Genomic DNA, 23,500 nt, shown 5'->3' with positions numbered 1-23,500 from the left:
TGTAAATTTCATTCTGTTTTTTTTTCTTTCTTTGAATCGTTTCTTGTTAAATTCATCTGTCATTTTGTCCTGTTTGCATGTCATTCTGAGGGATAAAATCAGAGCTTTTCTGACTTTTAAAGAGGTTTTTTTCCTCCAAGGATGAACTCCCTGACCCTGCTGTGGGCTGAAGGGAAGTTTGGCCTAAAGCTGCCACTGATGGGGACTGGAAGGGTTGCAGGAAGTCACAGGTCCCAGTGGCAGCTGAGGGAGGTCAGGACCACCACCTTGCTGCTCACAGAGCTCTTCGGGTCTCAGCTCTCTGGAGGTTTTAAAGATGGAGGTCCTCATTAAAAGCTCCTGTCGCTCTGCCCTCTCCTCCTCATCGCTACCCGCTGCATTTCCTCTGAGGAGTGGCGGCGCTAAGCGTATGCTGGGCTCGTCCAGGTGTCATGCGGCAGCTGTTCTGACAGCTGGAGGATTCTGCTTACAGAAAGTTGACGAGTGAACCTGATTGTTAGAAAAAAGTAGCTTTTGGTTGTTTTATCTAAAATGAGCAGCGATGTAGCAGCTTGTCTGGGTCTGTACTGCTGGTCCACATATGTTTCTGCTGGTTCTTCCCGTAGCAGAAGAACCTGAAGGCCAGCCCCTTTCATCCTGTAGATGGACACCAGGACTGAGAGACTTGAATGTTTCTTCAGTACCAGAGGCAGGTTTTCAGGATGCTCTGGTCACACGGAGAAGATGGAGGGGAGGGGGTTCTGAGAACAAAGTAACTCCGTGTAGTTTTTCTCTTTTCCCTCTTCCATCCCCATGAAGCAGAGAGCTCGATTATTTCATAGCCTGGAAAAACACTGATAGAAATTTGAAGCCCAGATCAAAAATAGCTGATTTCTCCAAAGACTTGATGAGAAATAAAAGGAAGTGTTTGTGCTGACAGATGGCATCAAACATTCAGTACCTGACGTGTTGGTGAGGAGTTCTGGCTTTCCTTTCTCTCCAGCCTGGTTCAACAGGCAGGAAATGCAGCAGCACTTTCATTTTTCTAAGGAGGAAGGTCCTGATGGCGAGATGGCGGCTGCCAGCTCTGGCACCTTCCTCTTCTTCCTGGAAAGACTTATTAGGCCCTTGGTTGGCCCAGAGTTCCAGCTGCTGACGTAATCCTTCCTCTCCACATCATTATCATCCAAAAGTTAGCAGGAAACACCGAGAACGCCTCGATTCTCCTCCCCGCCTCCGCATTATGCAGAGCCTCACTCAGCCTGTCAGCAGCTAATCACCACAAGGATGATGGATGGTGTTTATTTTCTGATGATGGAACGCAACCCCCTGCCTGATGATAATTGCAATAAAAAGGACAGATCAAGCCAGCAACGTTATTAAATTATGAGACATAATTTGCATTAATGCGGGACGTAGGGTTGGGGGGAGGCGTTGGGACTTTGACACAGGGCTGGCTTGTTAGAGAATCCACCTTGAAAGCTCCGCCTGCCCTTGGACCCCCGCAGATCCTCAACATGCCACCATGATGCAATGACGGACAGCTCAGGATCCACCATCACACTCAGAGGGAGATTTAAGACACCAAAGTCCCCTTCAGAACAAAGTTCTGTTCTTCTGTACTCCCATCTGCTGCGTGTCAGTCCGTCAGAGGATAAGAACTGTATCCCAGCAGCTTCTGCAAACAGACCCGTTGTGAGAATATCTCTTCCTGTTTGCTCTGGCTCATGAAATGTCATTTTACTGATGGTCCTTCTGGATTCACAACATCACATTGTTTTAATACAAACATGCATTTACAAACCAACAGATACTTACAGTCAAGTTAAGTCTGACTGTCAGAGGACAAGCTGCCAGCTCAACAACATCTGTGGCATGAAGGGATGTGGCGTTCCTCTGGAAAGAACACGAGTGTTTTACTTTTGGCATGGACAGTCATGGTTCCTATGGTAAGCCTGAAGACTAAAGAGCTGTGAAGACTTTTACAGCCCAGAGTGCAGCATCCTTAGAGCTCATTGTTGCCCCTTTTACAAATGTTAACATCTGTGTGTCCCTGCGGTGGACCGGCGAGCTGTCCAGGATGTACCCTGCCTTTCACCTTAAGACAGCTGGGATAGGCTCCAGCTTCCCGCCACCCTGAACTGGATTAAGCGGTTAGGCAAATGAATGAATGAATATCTGCGTCAGTGTAGTCAAACATCATTGCCCACTTACTTCCATGACATTAAAACAATTGTTTAGGAAAACATCCACTAAAGCAGTGCAGAGTTGAGAGTTCGTGGAAGACGTCCATTTTCAGAAAGAGGCATAAAAGACTAGACATGTCTATCACATGTCAGCTATATGACCACATGGTTCCCAGTGGCACTGCTCCATTTGCTCCATCAGCGTGAACATCCACAAGCTTTCTGACAATAAGTCAAAACACATGCAGAAAGACAATCATTCCATTCAGCATTGGCCATAAATGAGCCCCCAGTAAATGTCACCATGTGCAACTGGGAGACGTGTTTTCATCAGTCAGTAACCACAAACCACTTTAACCATGTACAAGTATGACCTTATTATGTAGTTTTGTTGATTTTTTGGTTTGGGGTTTTTTTTTTTCAGATTTTGTTGTTATATTCATTTCAGCGACATAAGAATATAAGTAAAGTTTGAACTGCCACGTTTTCCTCCCCTGGCCCATCTAGCTAAATGATGAATAAGATAAATAATTAGTCACGTGATGTGATTAATCAGCAGGGTCCAGGGAGAGCGAGCATCGGCCGATTCATTTTTGATGGAAGCAGATGTGATCTGGAGACTTCTGTGTTCCAACAGGAGATTTTTGTAGTGATTAATACTTAGACTTCTTTTGGACTTCCAGTTTAACAGGACAGTTTTTTTGCTATACATCGGGCCGCAAGGATAGTGTGTGTGTTGTTGGGGTCCATGTTGATGTCACTAAGGTCTCCCAGTAAGCAAAGCTTGGGGCATGCAGGAATGCTGCATCTGAGCCATGTTGATAATTCCCCACAAACCTTATTCCAGACATTTTGAACAGGTGCACAGAGCCATAGAGCATGTAAATAATTATCTACTGCGTTACATGTGCACTGTGTGCAGATCTCTGAGTGATTTAGACCCATCTTGAACATTCTTTGTCCTGTGTAATGTGTTCTATGAAGGATTTTGTATTGGATGAGTTGTAGATTTGAACTGTCTGTCATATTAAAAGCATTTAGACATATTTGCAGCCAAGAAGGTTGACTGAGACTGATAGATAGGTCTGCCTCCCATTTGGAAGTTGGCAAGGAATTTCAATCATCTATTTTTGACATCGACCTGTATACTTTTGAAAGTAACTTTGGGCTACGAAGTTCCATAAATTCTGCTACTGTGGGAGGAAGTTCCAAGTCTATTTGATGAAGCGGGAATTTCCTAAGTATAATGGATTTGAGTTGCTGATATTCTAGAAATCTGCTGCTATTAATTCCATATTGTGATGATAGAGTGTCAAAAGATAAAATTCTTCTGTTATGGATAATATGCTCTAAATAATTAATTCCTTTATTAATCCATTGTTTAAAGTTGATCATATTTTTGTTTAGATGAATGTCAGGGTTGTTCCAGATAGGTGTGAGTTTACATGGGATTATTGATGAATTGTTTCCTTTTAGAACTTCCCACCAAGCTGTCAGAGAGGTGCTGATGTTGACGCTTTTGAAGCAACTTTTTTACACTGAAGCTGAAGAATGGAAGATTAGAGATTTCCACATTGTCACAGAATGTTTGTTCTAAGTCTATCCATGGTTCATCTAATGGACTCGGTTTAAGCCATTTTAAGATATATTGCAGCCTATTGGCTAAGAAATAATGTTGAAAGTTAGGCAAGTCTAAGCCTCCCTGATCTTTAGGTTTTTGTAATGTTTTTAAACTAATCCGGGGTGGTTTATTCTTCCAGAGAAATTGGGAAGTGTATGATTCTAGTGATTTGAACCAGGTGGAGGGAGGTTTCATAGGAATCATGGAGAACAGGTAGTTGATTTTGGGTAGAACCATCATTTTTATCGTAGCAACTCTCCCCAAAAGTGAAATGGGGAGTGACTTCCAGCGAGTGAGATCATCTTCTATTGTCTTCAGAAGGTTAGTGTAATTACATTTTATCAGTTCTGAGAGCCTGGGGGGAATATTTATGCCTAAGTATCTAATGTTACCTGATTGTAAATTAATGTTGGATGGATTTTGAAACCTACAGTTAATTGGTAGAACTGTGCTCTTAGACCAATTAATAGAGTAGTCAGATAGTGATGAGAATTTATTAATTAGTGAGATTGTTTCAGATAATGATGTTTGTGAGTTTTGGAGGAATAGTAAAATATCATCGGCATAAAGGCTTATTTTATGAATTATATTTTTGGACTAGATGCCCTTTATAATTTGATTCTGTCGAATTGCAGCAGCTAGTGGTTCAATAAATACAGCAAAAAGTGAGGGAGAGAGTGGACAACCTTGTCTGGTGCCCCTTTGAAGATTAAAACTTGGAGAGGTTTGATCGTTCGTCCTGACTCTCGCATTAGGGGAGCTGTAGAAGATTTTGATCCAGTCAAGAAAGGAAGGTCCAAGTCTATTTAAAGTAGCTAATAAAAATTTCTGTTCTGTGGAAACACAACATAGGTCAGGTTTACTGAACTAAACAGTCACATCCCCGAACTGAGCCAGTTCAAACATCCTAGAGTTGCCCTCGGCTCACGTTTACCTTGTGTGGCAACTAAACTGTAGCATGTAGACTTCCCCCTTTACCTGTTCATCAGGTTGGTGACGTGAATTTTTGCAGCATAAATGCATTTCACTAATATTCCAAGCTGGTTATAAGCATGCTCTAGGCAGTTTCATTCTGCTAAGTGTGAACATTTTACAAAGCCCTATTCTGACAGGATTAGACTTACCCAGGGACCACATGTAATATGTATTAATTGTCTCTGATGTTACTCCTTGTTGGTTATTTGTGATGTATTAATTCTGCTGCAAATTATCTTCTATACTTTCTTGAACTCCAAAGTCCTGTGGTAATTACAAATCCAATGTATATAATCATCTCTGGGATTTGGTCATAAAAAAGCAAGATTTCATACATGGTTTAGCAGTATTTATGTCTGGGACACATTTTATTTCCATCTTGGTAAGGCATGGAGGGTGCATTGGAGTGTTTGTCCCAAGGTAAAACTAATCCCGTCAAATCAGTGAGACGACTGTCTGATTATCTTACTCTGTTTCAGAGAAAATCACCTCTGAGATCCTCTGGACTTTGTAACCTAGCACCTGTCAACATTGTGCATAGCGAGCTACCAGGCTATAGAAGGCTAGTTCAAACATTGTATGATGAATGGACGGGACCCAAGCAGCACTCAGCCTACTCTGTTTTACTAATGATCCCAACAAGTGTTTACCATCAGGTAGACTGACAAATGAAGTGTGTTTACTGCAACCGCAGCAACTAGCTGCTATAATGGTGACACTTGTGCTGCAAACTGTGCTAATGTAGACCTTGCAGGACTAAATCCCTTTATCGATGTCATGAAAAACCTCAACATGATGTGTTTTATCTCATGATTTACTGCCAACCTCACCAGTATATTACCTGACTCGTGAAGTATTGGGAGACTACTGTGTGTGGCCATGACAAGTCTGAACTACACTGTCCTCACACATTGTCCAAACACCAGAGAGACAAAACCTTTCTGGTTTTAGATGCTTCTTTTTCCTGCTTTCGGTATGTTTCACTTTATAATAAGTAGACACTATAACATTGGTTAAGCATTAATAAATACTGAATTCATCATTTGCAAAGCTGACAGTAAGACTCATTTGTATGTGGTTTATAAGAACAGTTGTAGCTGTTTTACACTTCATTGAAAAAGCACATTAGTTTGGAGTTCAAAATTCCTGAAATACTAATTTATAAAGTTGTTGACATTAATACTCAGTGGTAGATACTTTATAAACACATTTATTACTGCTGAACTTTTCATTAATAAGCTCATCTACAAAAATGTAATTATTGTATTTTCATATTGTATAATATACATTCAACATTTCAGAAACTAGTATTACATCATTTGCCAACCAGTTGTGACTTATTTTGATGTATGCTCGTACTTACAGGGTTAAGGTGTGTGCTGGTAAAAATCATAATATTCTGTACAAACTCACAAAAGAACATTGTTCTCAAGGAAATACACTTGTGATTCTTTTTCAGCTTCTTCAACACTTCTTACATCATCAAAACATTTTGTAGTGTCGGGCCAGCCCTCTGAGAAAGGGACAAATGCTCCCGTTTTAACGGTAGTGGGTGGGATGAAGGACATTCTGAAACATCCTGTCTCGGCGGACGAGTGTTCTCTTCATCATCGGTTGCAGGACTGTCCTGTCCTCACAAAGAAAACAAGACAGAATCATTTTGACGTTGGTGTTTCTACTGGCAAGCAGGGTACAGTTTGGAGTCTCCAGAAAGATATGTGGTGATATTAGCTTGGGACCACTTATCCACCTGCCACATCATTACCCATTAACATTGTTACACCTTTCATGAGTAAACTCGGGCAGACACTGAGGGGAAAGAAACCATTAACGGGCTCAGGCTTGATACATACATGGTGAAGTGGTCTAGGGACGTAACTCATCTTGTAAAACCGAGTTATATTCGCAGGACGAGGCGTTTGAAAATGGTAAAGCGCTGGATTACAAGTCAAAGACATGTAACCCTCAAAAACAAATGGCAAAAAACAGGAATGAAGTGAATCAGTTTCAGGGCAACCATAACCAGTGTCCCTACAGCGGGTCTGAGTTTCAACCAAACCAACTCTCTTGGTTAGTTGTGATTTTGTTTGGTTTTTACGCTTAACGGCCAGAAAATCTGCGATGACATGTCCGGATTTATGACAGTAAAAACATTCTGTTTTCAATGCCACGCGATGTCTGAACAGGTAGTGCAAGGCTTTTCATCAACAGATAACGACGTCTTGTGCGTGAGTACAAATTCATCTGCTAACAGAGCAGCTGAAGAAAGAGTTGATCCCTTTTGCTCATTTAAATACAGGACTACATGGTCTGGACTTCATTTCTGAAATTCTTTGACCAAAACTAATTCTCTTAATGACTCATCCTCCGTGCGTTTAGATGCTACACACCATTTGTCAAAAACAATGGTTTTTTTCTCTGGTGAATTTAGTGTAAGTTTGTCCAGCTGATTTCCTATGTTGGCAAAACTTTTGGCTGGATGCTTCAGGAACCAGTTCATAAGCTTGCACAACAGTGGTTTATCATAGTCCAGGCTATTCTGTAGATGAAGTGCTGCTACTACCTCTTGTGCTTTTCCACACAGCTTGTACGAGCCAGCAACAGGGGCCAAAGATCACTTGGCCAGCTCAGAGCATTAGCAATACGCCCAAATGCTGAAAAATATTAATCATCTTCAGATTCCCTAAATGCAGGAACCAAAGTCATGCACTTGGGGTGATACAGAGGTAGGGGCGATGCGGAGGAGCCAATCCCAGCCAGGGTATGCCAGAGGAGGTTTTCCAGGCTGAATGAAATGGGTGATTAGAGAAAAAGTGTGGCACTTGTAACACCTGCTTTCTGCTAAATCCAATATTAAGAAGCCCAAAGACAACCTGAAAATGGTCGTGAATCTGTCTGGGTTGGAATGTATACATAAAACCTGAATGATTCCCAACACACCACCGTATCTGTAAGAGAAATCCTCCCAGACCTGGACGGGTCCTTGAACCATCAGAAATCATTAAGCTTGTACTTCCTCCACTCGCTTTTTAAGTGTTTTAAATGGGTCTGGAAGGAGCAGAGCTCCATCCATTCATCTTCTGCTGCTTATCCGGGGTCGGGTCGCGGGGGCAGCAGCCTAAGCAGGGAAGCCCAGACTTCCCTCTCCCCAGCCACATTTGCCAACTCTGCGGGGGGGATCCCGAGGCGTTCCCAGGCCAGCCGAGAGATATAATCCCTCCAGCGTGTCCTGGGTCTTCCCCGGGGTCTCCTCCCAGAGGGACGTGCCTGGAACACCTCACCAGGGAGGTCCAGGAGGCATCCTGACCAGATGCCCGAGCCACCTCAACTGGTTCCTCTCGATGCGGAGGAGCAGCGGCTCTAGTCTGAGCCGCTCCCGGATGACCGAGCTCCTCACCCTATCTCTAAGGGAGAGCCCGGCCACCCTGCGGAGGAAACTCATTTCAGCCGCCTGTATACGAGATCTCCTTCTTTCGGTCACGACCCACAGCTCATGACCATAGGACCATAGGAGCGGAGCTCCTGGTTGGAATCTAGCTGGAATGAATAGATTCAGCAGAGGGATGGGGGCAAAATGAAGAACACGGGGGAAAAAAGAGGGCAGCAGCTGATGGAGACTTCAACATGTTCAATTCAATTCAACTTTATTTATAAAGCGTCAAATCAAGGCAATGCCATCTCAAGACGCTTTACAGACAGAGGGGAAAACATAATGAAGGCCAATTCATAACAGCCTATATAAGGAAACCAACAGATTGAGTTGAGTCCAACTCAATCTCCCATCCTGAGCAAGCACACTGGCAACAGTGGGAAGGAAAAAACTCCCTTTTAACAGGAAGGAAGCCTCCAGCAGAACCCGGCTCAGGACAGGCAGCCATCTGCCTCTGCTGTGTGGGGGGAAGAGGACAGAAAGACAACAGACAACAGGAACTGCTACTCCCGGCCAGGGAGACCTGCTGAGACAGGAGACATACATGTTAATGATGCTACACTGTTATTGGGGGGGGGTTAAAGAGAGAGATAAAGAGAAAGAAGCTCAGTGTATCAGGAAATGTCCCTCAGCAGTCTAACGGTGTGTTCAGACCAAACATGTTTTGAGCGTCCAGAGCGGCAGGTTTCCATGTAAAGTCTATGTGGAGGGGGCAAGGGGGCGTCGAGCTTTCTCGCATCGCGTTTTGAGCATTTTGGGCCTCGGCGTTCCGTGTGGAATGCGCGTCAAAAGCCAGAGATGGACAAAGCTGAACTTTGGCCGCTCGATGCGGGGCATCAACCAATCAGAGCGATCAGCTGGCAGCTCCTGGAGGATTCCAGTAGTGAACCCAGACACGGGGCTGAGACGCCATTACTCCGTGCAATATTTAATATTAACCATTCCTTGCTAAAAAGCTGAATGTTACTGATTTGGCAATGTAGCAGGACACGTCGCCTAGCAACGCTTTGTTTGGGGGCGGTGGCAGCTGTCTGCTGAGTGCGGCTTTTGTTGCATTAACAGTGACTATCACTGCCCTACGACGACGTCCTCTAGCTTTATTTATTAAATAAAACCATGCCATCTCTCTACTGCACCGCCATCATTCAGACTGACCGGAAGGAAAGCTCCACCCCCCTCCTCTCTTTTCCGCCGTGTTTGTCGCTCGCTCCAGACACAAGCAGTAGACGCGGCAGGAGCGTTGTCAGTGCTTTGAGCGTTTTCAACACTCAAAACGCGTTTGGTCTGAACACACCGTGAACCTGTAGCAGCATAACTAAGGGATGCTAACCATCCCTTGTGTGTGTTTTCACCATGTTTAAAACACACGAGTCATTTAGCCAGTAAAATATCCCTAATTCTGGAAAAGTTGGGTCTCTGTGCAGGATCGCATCAGGCAAAGTAACCGTACACTGGTTTAACTGGGAACAGGTCGGTAACGTGACCGGTTTAACTGGGAACAGGTCGGTAACGTGACCGGTTTAACTGGGAACAGGTCGGTAACGTGACCGGTTTAACTGGGAACAGGTCGGTAACGTGACCGGTTTAACTGGGAACAGGTCGGTAACATGACCGGTTTAACTGGGAACAGGTCGGTAACATGACTACCATGAGTAATAAATTAGCATTTCAGAGATTAGACTAATTGGATCTAAAATCTGTGGAATAATTTCAGAAAAATATCCTATGAAGTTCCAGCTTATACAGTGTAAAATATCATCTACAGATTCAGAGAATCAGAAGGAATCTCTGTATGCTGGGACCAGTCTGTATGCTGGTGATCTTCTGCATTATAACATGCTTCCCTACTGGAAACCAGTGCATGGACCCAGGAAGCTTCCAGAAACCAGTGTGAACCCAGTTCATGCAGGTTAAAGCTCCATCATATGTGAAGAGGATCCAGAAACACGCCGTCTTCTCTGGACCAAAGCTCATTTAAAATGTTCTGAGTGGAAACCTGGATGAAGATGTGGAATAGTTTGTGGACAGCATGGACGGCGTGTCCTGCAGACTAAAGAGGAGAGGGAGCATCCAGCTTGTTATCAGCCTGCATCTCTGATGGGATGGGGTTGCATTAGTGCCGATGGCGTGGGCAGCTTCCACATCTGGGAAGCTCCATCAATGCTGAAACATCTGCTCCCATCCAGACAACGTCTCTTTCAGGGAAGACCTTCCACCATGCTGGACCACATCCTGATGGTGGAACAGGAGAAACTGGTCCAGCAGGACCACATCCTGATGGTGGAACAGGAGAAACTGGTCCAGCAGGACCAGGCTGGACCACATCCTGATGGTGGAACAGGAGAACTGGTCCAGCAAGACCACACTGGACCACATCCTGATGGTGGAACAGGAGAACTGGTCCAGCAGGACCACATCCTGATGGTGGAACAGGAGAACTGGTCCAGCAGGACCACATCCTGATGGTGGAACAGGAGAACTGGTCCAGCAGGACCACATCCTGATGGTGGAACAGGAGAACTGGTCCAGCAGGACCACATCCTGATGGTGGAACAGGAGAACTGGTCCACCAGGACCAGGCTGGACCACATCCTGATGGTGGAACAGGAGAACTGGTCCAGCAGGACCACATCCTGATGGTGGAACAGGAGAACTGGTCCACCAGGACCAGGCTGGACCACATCCTGATGGTGGAACAGGAGAACTGGTCCAGCAGGACCACATCCTGATGGTGGAACAGGAGAACTGGTCCAGCAGGACCACATCCTGATGGTGGAACAGGAGAACTGGTCCAGCAGGACCACATCCTGATGGTGGAACAGGAGAACTGGTCCACCAGGACCAGGCTGGACCACATCCTGATGGTGGAACAGGAGAACTGGTCCAGCAGGACCACATCCTGATGGTGGAACAGGAGAACTGGTCCAGCAGGACCACGCTGAACCACATCCTGATGGTGGAACAGGAGAACTGGTCCAGCAGGACCACGCTGAACCACATCCTGATGGTGGAACAGGAGAACTGGAATAAACCTTTTGCAGTGGTGAATATGTACTTGAACTAAATTAATGAATAAATTAATTTCAAATTCAGATTTTGCTGACGGAACAGTGGGTTGCCATACTAGGAGAGACCTGGCAAGGCAATTGAATGATCTACTGCATAGGACTGTCTCTAATGTTTTGACTTTAACCTCATGTTCTTCTTATCCACAGATATGAATGTGGTCTTGTAAAGTCTGTGAGACAACTGTACCAACAAGAGTCTATCTCCTAAAACACTACAGGTTAGCTCATGCCAATTTTGGCCGCAGACACCCATACCCATGCATTTATTCTGACTGTCCGTGTGTATTCAAAACTTGGAATGCTCTTTATAGTCATTTAAGTAGGTCACACACTAAGCAAAGTGTTGAAAAATCTGTTACTTCAGCTACATTTAATTGTCAGTTGTGTACAAACACTCACATAGCATCAGCACAAGAGTTTTCTTTGTCACATCAATACCCATCTCAAGAACCATGAAAAGGTGAGTTGTGTATTTCAGGGCTGCTCTTTCCAGACAAATGTTTATGCTACTTTCAAGTCCCACAGAAATAGAATATTCTCTTCAAGATTTTAAAGCAGGTGTTGTAAACACTAGTGAAAGTCAGCAGATAGTAGTATTGATAATTCAATTCATAGCAGTGAGTATCATACTAATTCTGATAGTGATACAGGAACGGAAACAAAAGAACAGTGTTTATCTAAGACAGTAGAACAGAAATTAGGATTTGTTCTACTAAAACTTGAAAACTATTTCCATGTTCCGCGCACAGCAATAGATGAACTGCTTGCTGATTTGCATTGTTTGATAGGATCAGCATCTGTGTCCATATCAAATTAAGCTATTCAAGAAACCTTGAGAAATCACAATGTCTGTGTGGACCAGATTGTGGTTACTGAATTAACCAATGCATTGTTGTCATGTAATCCTTTATTAAAAAGTACAGCAAATGATGGCCCACTGGCTACTGCTCATAAACGCAGAAAGTATTACAAAGAAAATTTTGACATTATTGATCCAGTAGAGTACTTAGTTGAGTCAAAAACAAGACGAACCTTCCAGTATATTCCTGTCCTGAAAACTTTAGAGCAGTAACTCAAACAGAAAGATATAAATCATTGATAGTTATTCTTACCAGCATTCAGTGAGTGGGGAGTATAAATGTTATCAAGATGGTTGTCACTTTAAAAATAATGACTTTTTAACAGGCGAGGAATTAAAACTCTTGTGTCTTTATATCGATGACTTTGAAATGTGTAACCCTTTAGGGACATCACGGAAAAAGCATAAACTTTGTGGGGTTTATTGGATTTTAGGGAACTTGCTGCCAGTTCGTCAGTCATCGCTGAACTCTATTCATCTTGCATTGCTTTGTAAAAGTGAAGATGTGAAAACATATGGCTATAAAAAAAATATTTGAACCTTTTATGCGTGATCTTGTCACATTAGAGCAACACGGAGTTTTTATTGAACATCTTGGAACATTCATCAGAGGTACTGTTCAGTGTGTAGTGGCCGACAACCTTGGAGCACATGGATTAGCTGGATTCGTGGAGAGCTTCTCTGGAGATTTTGTATGTCGCTTTTGTACTGCTACACGCATTGAAATTCAGTCTCAGGAGGTCAAAGGGGGTACCTTTAACATGAGAACTAAAGAGCTACATCGTGCACATGTAAAAAGTGCATGTGAACAACATAAACCCTGCTGTGGAGTCAAAGCTATATGTCCTTTAGCTGAGAGCCTTTCATTCTTTGAGGTTACGCCAGGTTTTCCCCCAGATCTTGCTCATGATCTATTTGAGGGGATAGTACCTGTTGAACTTGCTGAATGCTTTGGATTGCTGTTAGCCAAGAAATACTTCACTTCTGATGGTTTAAACGAACTAATTTAGGCTTTCCCATATAAGTGGGGGATAAAACAAATCGGCCTCATTTAATACCACGTGCTTTCCAAAGTAAAAAAAAAAAAACATTGGTGGCAACTCACATGAGAATTGGTGTTTATTAAGACTATTGCCCCTGATTGTTGGAAAAGTAATTCCAGAAGATGAACCAGCTCGGCAGCTAATTTTAGACTTGAAAGATATTGTTGATCTTGTTGTTTGTCCTGTGCATACCAATGAGTCAGTTGCATATTTAGAGACTAAGATATCAGAGCACAGAAACAGGTATTACACACTTTTCCCAGAAAGAAAACTGCTCCCTAAGCACCACTACCTGGAACACCATCCAGGACTGATCCTTCTCTTCGGTCCACTTGTTTCTTTCTGGACTCTTACGTTTGAATCCAAGCACAGTTATTTTAAAGATGTTGTGAGGCATACAAACTGTTTCAAAAACATAACACTGTCTTTGGCCACTAAACATCAGCACATGATAGGCTGTATGTTATCATCAAGCTATAAAAAAAAACTCTCTCGAGCTTGCACAAGTCTCAACAGTCCCTCTTGATGTCCTTAAAGAGGAGGTGGCAGTTAGCCTCCGTCAGAAGTACCCTGATCTTAATGTTGTTAATCTAGCGCATAATGTTTCTGTTGATGGCATCAACTTCAGAACTGGCATGATAATAGTGCATGGATTTGTTGGTGGACTGCCAGACTTTGCTGAAATTGTGCAGATGCGTGTTTTAAAAGATGGATTTCTTTTCACAGCTCATGGAAAACTCATAGTACAGAGAACACTTCAGACCCTTTGAGTTGGATCGTCCTCCAAGAAATGTGTCTGGTTGAGCTGAGTCAACTAGTGGATCGGTACCCGCTCTGCGATTACAAAGTTGGGACTTTACGGATGGTTACTTTGAAAAGATACATACAGTCTTCAGGTAATATGAGGTCAAGAATGTATGCAGTCAATTATTCTACTAAACTTCCATATCACTTAAAGTATTTCTCTCTTGAAACAGTTTTAAAGTGGTGCTATGATGGTATTTGGAGTTTTCTGAGCTTTCTACAGTGTTACAGTGTTGAATCCTCATCAGACATGTGAACGGCACTGTTTTTTATCACCTAAACACATGTTTGAGTTTGAGTTTGAGTTCGGTTTCCATGGTGACGAAAAACGCGTGGTTTTAGAGAGTTTTTTCTACGTGGAAATCCTTGTGACGTCCCGGGGGATAAGGTTTGGTGATTGGTTACCTTCTACTGGTTAACAAGGGCATGTACAAATACATCAGGCGGGTGGAAAACGTGGGATAAAGTTATTTCCAACGATGGCTGGTGAGTTTACCAAAGAGAGACATCCTGCTGCATTCGTTGCTGTGGGTTGCTGTTTTCCACTTCGTTTTCAGGCTCTGATTCAGGTTCCAACATGTAGGGCTGGATGCTATGTGGTGACATTGTAGTTTGTTTTCTTATTGAGTTCATATGAGCCTAATCCTTCTGTTTATGAGACGTTACAATGACGGTGAAAGCAGGTGCGGTGCGCGCTCCCGATGTAGTGCAGTGGCGGGAGGCGGGGCTTAATGCGGAAGAGTCTCAATCCACTCGTTTTGCCCGCAGGCTGATCTGACAGCCTACGGAGAGGGTCGGTCTGAAGTAAATAAAGCCATTTGTGACAATAACTCCATCAATCCCAGCCCTTCTGGGCTCAGAAATAAAAATAAATTAGCCTGAAATGCACAGAATAGTTCCACTTGAAGGAATGTGTCAGTTACTTAGCCTAGTTTGGAAAGATGTCATGATATGTGTTAGTGGTGTTGTACTCTGTTTAACACATAAATATATTCTCTCTCTTTCAGAGTAAAAGTTGAATGAGACAGTACACACTATGTCTACTCCAGCAAAGCTTCGGGTTCTCCTAGGAGAGGATAACTGTGAAGCTAACCTTGCCTTCTGGATCCCGGACTCCCTGGACAGTCTGACATTTGAGATCCAATAACATTGTAAAATTGAAGGAGAGTTCAGACTGCAGTACATGGACAATGATTTTGACCAGCAGATATCCAAGACAAAGGAACAGTAAAGGTTATTATAGCAAGTAAGCAGTCCACACAGGCACCAAACCAAACACCTTTTCATGGGGTGGACGATTCCTCTGTAGACATACTTTCATCCTCTGAGTCAACCACCTCAACATCCTCCACTCCATCAACATCATCTCTAAGATGCCAAGGCTGGCCACACCGCTTCCCAATTCGTGTGTGGTAATTGTTTTCTGTATTTTGTCTTCTGGAAACATTCCTAGGTAAGTGCAGAGTTTACACGGATTACCACCATCCCACTCATCCCCAAGTTTCTGTCGCAGCTGGACTACTACTCTGACACAAGAAGGGGGGGGGGGGGCAGCAGGACGCAAAATAAAAAACATTATGGCTGTCATTGACCAGGTTTGTGTATAATTAATTGTATACTAATACATACCTAATTGGTGTGGAAACAGTGTTTAGTCTTCCCCCGTCTGGTAACACAGTTCACAAAACAATTGGTAGGAAACGGTTGCCTTTAACAATTATCTGATACTGATCCTTTTTTCACCTGTGCAGACTGCATGGTGCCTTTGCTGCTGGACATTGGTCCATCATCCTTCTGACTCTGCTCTCTGTTGTAGCAATAAACAAAAATAAATATGTAGATAGCAATAATGAGCAGAAGTTCTGCATAGAAATGAAAAAGGACTGGGTTTATTCCTGGCATTAACTAACCAGCAAGGGATCTAACATAGACAACAACATTAGTATTTTTATTAACTAGCTCTAAACAATATATTGGTACATATTAAGTAGTCATCATGTAGCTACTTTTTCTGCATGCAACAGCATTATTCATTTTACACTGTTAGTTTGGAAAACAATTTCTCCTGTTGGTGACCCTCATAGCATGTGTACACTCATGATGCTTTAAAGACTTTAAATGTCAATACGTACATTGACATCTTGACTCAAAATGTCTGATAACAACTGAATGAACCTACCATGCATGTCTTCGGCTGGTTGGAGGAAACCAGAGAACCCGTGAGAGAACCCACTAGGAGAACATGCAAACTCACTAGCTGGTGCTAACCACCATACCACTATGCCACATTATCATCCAAAAAGTTCAAACATTTTTTAAAGATATTATTCAACTGTCTTCACTTACTAATGGAGTCTGTTATCAAGGTTTTTATCAAAATAATTCAAGTTTCCAGTGAATTTTGGGTTTTAGTGGGAGAGTTGTGATTATATTGTTTTTATCCATTTTTGTCTGTTTCTGGAGCGAGGACCCAGATGAAACCCAGAGGGATTTGGATCGGACTGTCATCGACATATATGCGATTAATTAATCAGCTTCCAGAGGATGTTGGCATCATATTGAAGGTGTGCAGGTACTTCAGGGACTGAAAGATGTCACCACTGCTTGTGCCTTACTGTTTGGAATCATGTACGACCTGAACCTGAGCCATCCAGCTGACCTCAGGTACACTTGTGAATTTATTCAGAAGATCCTGATGGAACTCGATACACACATGCTTTCAAACAAAATCCAGGTGCGCAAAAACAAGCTGCTGGAATGTTTACATGAAGCTTCATGGTGGCGTGTTCTGGAAGATATGATTTTATTATCCTGTTTACTTGAACTCCAGTTTTGACTGCTTGTTAACATCCTAACACGAGAACCGCCGAGAGGGGTCATTGTTACCCCCCCCGCTGCGCAAACGGCGCAAAGAACACAAAGATGCTTGCAAGTTGTTTCATTTATTATGTTAATAGTTATCACTGAGACGAGCTAAACAGTAAAAAAAACATATATTAAATAACTAAACATATTTTAATATTCTAATTAATTTTACAGTCAGATAAATAAACGCTGCTCTTCAACTTGTTTTTCATTCAGTCGCATACAAACACGACGTGTGATGTGGCGATGTGCGATCAGCTCCACACTAGATGACTCGTTATCAGGTAAAGGAGATGGATCATCACTTTCCCCAGCTACGGATTCCTCCGCCGCGTCGTCGCGTTCATCTACAGCGTCGTCGCGTTCATCTACAGCGTCGTCGCGTCCATCTACAGCGTCGCCGCGTCCATCTACAGCGTCGCCGCGTCCATCTACAGCGTCGCCGCGTTCATCTACAGCGTCGCCGCGTTCATCTACAGCGTCGTCGCGTTCATCTACAGCGTCGTCGCGTTCATCTACAGCGTCGTCGCGTTCATCTACAGCGTCGTCGCGTTCATCTACACCGTCGTCGCGTTCATCTACAGCGTCGTCGCGTTCATCTACACCGTCGTCGCGTTCATCTACACCGTCGTCGCGTTCATCTACACCGTCGTCGCGTTCATCTACACCGTCGTCGCGTTCATCTACACCGTCGTCGCGTTCATCTACAGCGTCGTCGCGTTCATCTACAGCGTCGTCGCGTTCATCTACAGCGTCGTCGCGTTCATCTACACCGTCGTCGCGTCCATCTACAGCGTCGTCGCGTCCATCTACAGCGTCGTCGCGTCCATCTACAGCGTCGTCGCGTTCATCTACAGCGTCGTCGCGTTCATCTACACCGTCGTCGCGTTCATCTACACCGTCGTCGCGTCCATCTACAGCGTCGTCGCGTCCATCTACAGCGTCGTCGCGTCCATCTACAGCGTCGTCGCGTCCATCTACAGCGTCGTCGCGTCCATCTACAGCGTCGTCGCGTTCATCTACAGCGTCGTCGCGTTCATCTACAGCGTCGTCGCGTTCATCTACACCGTCGTCGCGTTCATCTACACCGTCGTCGCGTTCATCTACACCGTCGTCGCGTTCATCTACAGCGTCGCCGCGTTCATCTACAGCGTCGTCGCGTCCATCTACAGCGTCGTCGCGTCCATCTACAGCGTCGTCGCGTCCATCTACAGCGTCGTCGCGTTCATCTACAGCGTCGTCGCGTTCATCTACAGCGTCGTCGCGTTCATCTACACCGTCGTCGCGTTCATCTACACCGTCGTCGCGTTCATCTACACCGTCGTCGCGTTCATCTACAGCGTCGTCGCGTTCATCTACACCGTCGTCGCGTTCATCTACACCGTCGTCGCGTTCATCTACACCGTCGTCGCGTTCATCTACAGCGTCGTCGCGTTCATCTACACCGTCGTCGCGTTCATCTACAGCGTCGTCGCGTTCATCTACAGCGTCGTCGCGTTCATCTACACCGTCGTCGCGTTCATCTACACCGTCGTCGCGTTCATCTACACCGTCGTCGCGTTCATCTACACCGTCGTCGCGTTCATCTACAGCGTCGTCGCGTTCATCTACAGCGTCGTCGCGTTCATCTACAGCGTCGTCGCGTCCATCTACAGCGTCGTCGCGTCCATCTACAGCGTCGTCGCGTCCATCTACAGCGTCGTCGCGTCCATCTACAGCGTCGTCGCGTCCATCTACAGCGTCGTCGCGTCCATCTACAGCGTCGTCGCGTCCATCTACAGCGTCGTCGCGTCCATCTACAGCGTCGTCGCGTTCATCTACAGCGTCGTCGCGTTCATCTACAGCGTCGTCGCGTTCATCTACAGCGTCGTCGCGTTCATCTACACCGTCGTCGCGTTCATCTACACCGTCGTCGCGTTCCTCCGCCGCGTCGTCGCGTTCATCTACAGCGTCGTCGCGTCCATCTACAGCGTCGTCGCGTTCATCTACAGCGTCGTCGCGTCCATCTACAGCGTCGTCGCGTCCATCTACAGCGTCGTCGCGTCCATCTACAGCGTCGTCGCGTCCATCTACAGCGTCGTCGCGTCCATCTACAGCGTCGTCGCGTCCATCTACAGCGTCGTCGCGTTCATCTACACCGTCGTCGCGTTCATCTACAGCGTCGTCGCGTTCATCTACAGCGTCGTCGCGTTCATCTACAGCGTCGCCGCGTTCATCTACACCGTCGTCGCGTCCATCTACAGCGTCGTCGCGTTCATCTACAGCGTCGTCGCGTTCATCTACAGCGTCGTCGCGTTCATCTACAGCGTCGTCGCGTTCATCTACAGCGTCGTCGCGTCCATCTACACCGTCGTCGCGTCCATCTACACCGTCGTCGCGTTCATCTACACCGTCGTCGCGTTCATCTACAGCGTCGTCGCGTTCATCTACAGCGTCGTCGCGTTCATCTACAGCGTCGTCGCGTTCCTCCGCCACGTCGTCGCGTTCATCTACAGCGTCGTCGCGTTCCTCCGCCACGTCGTCGCGTTCATCTACACCGTCGTCGCGTTCATCTACACCGTCGTCGCGTTCATCTACAGCGTCGTCGCGTTCATCTACAGCGTCGTCGCGTTCATCTACAGCGTCGTCGCGTTCATCTACAGCGTCGTCGCGTCCATCTACAGCGTCGTCGCGTCCATCTACAGCGTCGTCGCGTCCATCTGCAGCGTCGTCGCGTCCATCTGCAGCGTCGTCGCGTCCATCTGCAGCGTCGTCGCGTCCATCTACAGCGTCGTCGCGTCCATCTACAGCGTCGTCGCGTCCATCTACAGCGTCGTCGCGTCCATCTACAGCGTCGTCGCGTCCATCTACAGCGTCGTCGCGTTCATCTACAGCGTCGTCGCGTTCATCTACAGCGTCGTCGCGTTCATCTACACCGTCGTCGCGTTCATCTACAGCGTCGTCGCGTTCCTCCGCCGCGTCGTCGCGTTCATCTACAGCGTCGTCGCGTCCATCTACAGCGTCGTCGCGTCCATCTACAGCGTCGTCGCGTCCATCTACACCGTCGTCGCGTCCATCTACACCGTCGTCGCGTTCATCTACACCGTCGTCGCGTTCATCTACACCGTCGTCGCGTTCATCTACAGCGTCGTCGCGTTCCTCCGCCGCGTCGTCGCGTTCATCTACACCGTCGTCGCGTTCATCTACAGCGTCGCCGCGTTCATCTACACCGTCGTCGCGTTCATCTACAGCGTCGTCGCGTTCATCTACAGCGTCGTCGCGTTCATCTACAGCGTCGTCGCGTTCATCTACACCGTCGTCGCGTTCATCTACAGCGTCGTCGCGTTCATCTACAGCGTCGCCGCGTTCATCTACACCGTCGCCGCGTTCATCTACACCGTCGTCGCGTTCATCTACAGCGTCGTCGCGTTCCTCCACCGCGTCGTCGCGTTCATCTACAGCGTCGTCGCGTTCATCTACAGCGTCGTCGCGTCCATCTACAGCGTCGTCGCGTCCATCTACAGCGTCGTCGCGTCCATCTACAGCGTCGTCGCGTCCATCTACAGCGTCGTCGCGTTCATCTACAGCGTCGTCGCGTTCATCTACAGCGTCGTCGCGTTCATCTACAGCGTCGCCGCGTTCATCTACACCGTCGTCGCGTTCATCTACAGCGTCGTCGCGTCCATCTACAGCGTCGTCGCGTCCATCTACAGCGTCGTCGCGTCCATCTACAGCGTCGTCGCGTCCATCTACAGCGTCGTCGCGTCCATCTACAGCGTCGTCGCGTCCATCTACAGCGTCGTCGCGTTCATCTACACCGTCGTCGCGTTCATCTACACCGTCGTCGCGTTCATCTACAGCGTCGTCGCGTTCATCTACAGCGTCGTCGCGTTCATCTACAGCGTCGTCGCGTTCATCTACAGCGTCGTCGCGTTCATCTACACCGTCGTCGCGTTCATCTACACCGTCGTCGCGTTCATCTACACCGTCGTCGCGTTCATCTACACCGTCGTCGCGTTCATCTACAGCGTCGTCGCGTTCATCTACACCGTCGTCGCGTTCATCTACACCGTCGTCGCGTTCATCTACAGCGTCGTCGCGTTCATCTACACCGTCGTCGCGTTCATCTACAGCGTCGTCGCGTTCATCTACACCGTCGTCGCGTTCATCTACACCGTCGTCGCGTTCATCTACAGCGTCGTCGCGTTCATCTACAGCGTCGTCGCGTTCATCTACAGCGTCGTCGCGTCCATCTACAGCGTCGTCGCGTCCATCTACAGCGTCGTCGCGTCCATCTACAGCGTCGTCGCGTCCATCTACAGCGTCGTCGCGTCCATCTACAGCGTCGTCGCGTCCATCTACAGCGTCGTCGCGTCCATCTACAGCGTCGTCGCGTCCATCTACAGCGTCGTCGCGTCCATCTACAGCGTCGTCGCGTCCATCTACAGCGTCGTCGCGTTCATCTACAGCGTCGTCGCGTTCATCTACACCGTCGTCGCGTTCATCTACAGCGTCGTCGCGTTCCTCCGCCGCGTCGTCGCGTTCATCTACAGCGTCGTCGCGTTCATCTACAGCGTCGTCGCGTTCATCTACACCGTCGTCGCGTTCATCTACAGCGTCGTCGCGTTCCTCCGCCGCGTCGTCGCGTTCATCTACACCGTCGTCGCGTTCATCTACAGCGTCGTCGCGTTCATCTACAGCGTCGTCGCGTTCATCTACAGCGTCGTCGCGTTCATCTACAGCGTCGTCGCGTTCATCTACAGCGTCGTCGCGTTCATCTACACCGTCGTCGCGTTCATCTACACCGTCGTCGCGTTCATCTACACCGTCGTCGCGTTCATCTACAGCGTCGTCGCGTTCATCTACAGCGTCGTCGCGTTCATCTACACCGTCGTCGCGTCCATCTACAGCGTCGTCGCGTCCATCTACAGCGTCGTCGCGTCCATCTACAGCGTCGTCGCGTCCATCTACAGCGTCGTCGCGTCCATCTACAGCGTCGTCGCGTCCATCTACAGCGTCGTCGCGTCCATCTACAGCGTCGTCGCGTCCATCTACAGCGTCGTCGCGTTCATCTACAGCGTCGTCGCGTTCATCTACACCGTCGTCGCGTTCATCTACAGCGTCGTCGCGTTCATCTACAGCGTCGTCGCGTTCATCTACACCGTCGTCGCGTTCATCTACAGCGTCGTCGCGTTCATCTACAGCGTCGTCGCGTTCACCTACAGCGTCGTCGCGTTCACCTACAGCGTCGTCGCGTTCACCTACAGCGTCGTCGCGTTCACCTACAGCGTCGTCGCGTTCATCTACACCGCCGTCGCGTTCCTCCGCCGCGTCGTCGCGTTCATCTACAGCGTCGTCGCGTTCATCTACAGCGTCGTCGCGTTCCTCCGCCGCGTCGTCGCGTTCCTCCGCCGCGTCGTCGCGTTCATCTACAGCGTCGTCGCGTTCCTCCGCCACGTCGTCGCGTTCCTCCGCCGCGTCGTCGCGTTCATCTACAGCGTCGTCACGTTCATCTACAGCGTCGTCGCGTTCCTCCCCCGCGTCGTCGCGTTCCTCCCCCGCGTCGTCGCGTTCCTCCGCCGCGTCGTCGCGTTCATCTACAGCGTCGTCGCGTTCATCTACAGCGTCGTCGCGTTCATCTACAGCGTCGTCGCGTTCATCTACAGCGTCGTCACGTTCCTCCGCCGCGTCGTCGCGTTCATCTACAGCGTCGTCGCGTTCATCTACAGCGTCGTCGCGTTCCTCCGCCGCGTCGTCGCGTTCATCTACAGCGTCGTCACGTTCCTCCACCGCGTCGTCGCGTTCATCTACAGCGTCGTCACGTTCCTCCGCCGCGTCGTCGCGTTCCTCCGCCGCGTCGTCGCGTTCCTCCGCCGCGTCGTCGCGTTCATCTACAGCGTCGTCACGTTCCTCCGCCGCGTCGTCACGTTCCTCCGCCGCGTCGTCGCGTTCATCTACAGCGTCGTCACGTTCCTCCGCCGCGTCGTCGCGTTCCTCCGCCGCGTCGTCGCGTTCATCTACAGCGTCGTCGCGTTCATCTACAGCGTCGTCGCGTTCCTCCGCCGCGTCGTCGCGTTCCTCCGCCGCGTCGTCGCGTTCCTCCGCCGCGTCGTCGCGTTCCTCCGCCGCGTCGTCGCGTTCCTCCGCCGCGTCGTCGCGTTCATCTACACCGCCGTCGCGTTCATCTACAGCGTCGTCGCGTTCATCTACAGCGTCGTCGCGTTCATCTACAGCGTCGTCGCGTTCATCTACACCGTCGTCGCGTTCATCTACACCGTCGTCGCGTTCATCTACACCGCCGTCGCGTTCATCTACAGCGTCGTCGCGTTCATCTACAGCGTCGTCGCGTTCATCTACACCGCCGTCGCGTTCATCTCCAGCGTCGTCACGTTCCTCCGCCGCGTCGTCGCGTTCATCTACAGCGTCGTCGCGTTCATCTACACCGCCGTCGCGTTCATCTCCAGCGTCGTCACGTTCCTCCGCCGCGTCGTCGCGTTCATCTACAGCGTCGTCGCGTTCATCTACACCGCCGTCGCGTTCATCTCCAGCGTCGTCACGTTCCTCCGCCGCGTCGTCGCGTCCATCTACACCGTCGTCGCGTTCATCTACAGCGTCGTCGCGTTCATCTACAGCGTCGTCGCGTTCATCTACAGCGTCGTCGCGTTCATCTACACCGTCGCCGCGTTCATCT

This window comes from Telmatherina bonti (assembly GCF_933228915.1).
Source record: "Telmatherina bonti genome assembly, chromosome: 24".
In the NCBI taxonomy this organism is placed as follows: Eukaryota; Metazoa; Chordata; class Actinopteri; order Atheriniformes; family Telmatherinidae; genus Telmatherina; species Telmatherina bonti.
Note: the sequence above shows the minus strand (reverse complement) of the source record.